The sequence below is a fragment of the Rhinopithecus roxellana genome, chromosome 2 (genome assembly GCF_007565055.1).
Source record: "Rhinopithecus roxellana isolate Shanxi Qingling chromosome 2, ASM756505v1, whole genome shotgun sequence".
Lineage (NCBI taxonomy): Eukaryota > Metazoa > Chordata > Mammalia > Primates > Cercopithecidae > Rhinopithecus > Rhinopithecus roxellana.
This window is the reverse complement of record NC_044550.1, coordinates 189935664-189938620: the sequence shown is the minus strand read 5'-3', so window position 1 is coordinate 189938620 and position 2957 is coordinate 189935664.

Here is a 2957-nt window from a genome sequence, read left to right as displayed (position 1 = left end):
AGACAAAGGTGTAGGTGGAAATCACTGGAAGTAACTTTTTACACAAAGCGAGCCCCAGGCACATGTAATTACTTGGCAGATAACCTCAATAAAACCAAATGTTTTAGAGTAGAGGCTGCTTTTTTTTAATATAGCAAATTTCTTCAAAGATTCCTTAAAAATACTAACTTCTGCTAAAAAGTATGCTACTGAGGACTGGACTTGAAATATTTATGAGTTATTTTAGTTGCCATTGTTATTTTGGTCTGTTTAAAAGGACCTCAATACCCCAATTATTCTCCATTAAAGGCCTTTGGTCCAGGCCAAAGCATTAATGACTGCCTACAGATAAATGAGAGAATGCTTATGAGAATGATATATTTATGCACTCAAGCAATCCATTTTACATTTTCCTCTAGTGAAATACAATATCCACAAAAATATGTTCTGTCATAATTTTACATCTTTCTTTGAGCAGAATAACAAAGACACAGTGATAAAAAAAATTAGCTGGCATTAGAATACAATTATAGGACTTTTATTCAGTTACTTATATACTTACCTATCTACCAACCTGAGCTAATGTAAACCTCCAATCTGGTCTACATTTAAACATTTAAGCAAACCTAGTGAATTTTAGAGTCCAGCAACAAATTACACTAAATCCTTCATACAGCAATTTCTACACAGCTAATGCCACCAGGTGGACCATATGAATAAGATAGTCCAACTACAGCAAATACTCACCTGCTTTAAAACTCTCCAATGACCAAATATCCCTGCATGCCTGAGACCTAGCCAGGTTTTCACCTTTGTTACAGCATACTCAATAACGAAGCTACCTTTACTGTCAAAGATTCTGGGTTTAGATGAAAATTCATAACTTGGGTAGAGGCTTAGCTCAAAGAACCTACCTCCAGCCATTGTCTACTTGAGCTGTCGAATCCCCTTGTTCACTGATAACCCCAGCCACACTAGCCTTGATTTCCTCAAAGATTCCAAGCCACTGTCCCTGATGTTCCTTCTACTTGAAGGCTTTCTCTCTTCAGATTGAAATAAGGCTGTTTCTGTTCATCACTCAAGTCTCAGCTCAAATATAGTGACTTCCCTTTCTATATTTCAACTCTAACACTACTATCTGCCTTGAATTCAGCAAGACTAATCTCATTAGGCCGTTTATCCCTTTTCAAGACTATTGCTTCAAGAAGCCCCCGATTCCAAAGAATCCCTCATCTCTCACACTCTAATGCTCATAAGTCAATTGGGGCTATCATGAGTCCAGGCGGGGCTGAAATGGTTCCAACTTATGCTTACTATCCTGGCATTTACATCAATAATATCCTTCTACGTTTGCAAAAACACTCCGTTTGGAAGATAATGTATATAGTCACTGGTCTATTCTGTATCCTTCAACCCTCACTCAATTCCTAAAAGCATCCACTTTACCCTCTGAGATACGTGGCTCATCAACAGATATCCTCTCAATTCATTCTCAGACCCTTTAATTAGTGTTTTCTTTATTTTCCTGCTGGAATTAAAATCTAGTTGTTACTTGAGAATTATGCTTTCCTACAACTCTCTCATGCAGTGACAGTTCCCTCCCCCTACAAACACAGCCTAGTAGGTATGAAAGTAAAAGACTAAGTCCTCATTCCTGCTTTTAGATATTTTTGCTTCCTCTTTCCTATTAATACCAGAGTTTTAATTACATGTCATCCAATAACTCACTGTTGCTGTCATCTAATACACTAGAAGCTAACACCTTCTCAAATTTCTCAACAATTATAATCCTAACTACCACCTTGGTCTAAGCATGATGTAGCTCCTATAAATACTTTGATATTTTATTGTCAGAAGATTTCAGTGGAACATTACATGCTATGTGAGAGAAATATCTTATATGCTATCGTCTTTTGCTTGGATTACTGAAATAGCCTTCCAGCTTGTCTCCATATTTCCACCTTTGTTCACCCTCAACACAGAAGCTGGAGTACACTTTGTAAAACATAATTTAACAAAACTATGCAACAATTTCCATTTCACTTAGAGAAAAGTTAAAATCCTTAAAATGGTTTAGAAGGTTGTTAGCCTTGCTCTACCTCTCATTCACTCCATTGACAATGGCCTCCTTACTGTCACATGAATAGGCCTCACATGATTCCAGATTACCTTCCCACTGACTCTTCCCTCAGCCTGGACTGCACTTCCCAACTATCTGCATGGCCGACTGCCTCATGAATTAAAAAAAAAGAATGGCTCAATTCCACCTTTTTGATCTCCTATTAAAAACTGCAACCATCTCAAGCATCTTCTAATTACCATTGGCTTTTTCTATGGCTTTTTAAATTACTTTAAAAAATAATTTCTGTTATTTATTCATGCCAGAACAAAAACCCCACGAAGAAATTTTCATGTAACTTGTTACCAATGTATCTCAAGCACCTAGAACTGTCCCAGAACATAGTAGGTGTAAAATAACTGTTTTGAACAGTTTAATATAATGTTACTTAAGATCATTTATAGTTACCATCCTAATGGAGTCATACATACAAATATAATTTATGGATTTGTTAAATATATTTCAGTTTTTGAATATCATAGTCAATTCTGCTAATCAAAGATAAATTTTAATGACATAGAAATCAAGTTCTGGGTCCTCATCAGTGCTTTAATTGAATGGTTGTGTTTTTGCATTTTATATTTGAATTCCTTTAAGTAACATACTTTTTAACTCAACATAGTCCCCCAAAATCACCTTGTCTTATACCCAATTGATAGCACTGATTCTTTTTCTTTTGGTCTGTTAGGACCATATATATGTATTTGTGTTTGTGAACCCTGATTTAAATTCCCAACACAGTGGCCAGAGGAATAGTTCTTAAAGCATTATTGGATGTTCACCTTCAGCAGTCTTTAGCACACTCTGTGAAAGGGCAAGTACAGGTCAGTTTTCATTCCATATACAAGCAATTCTATGA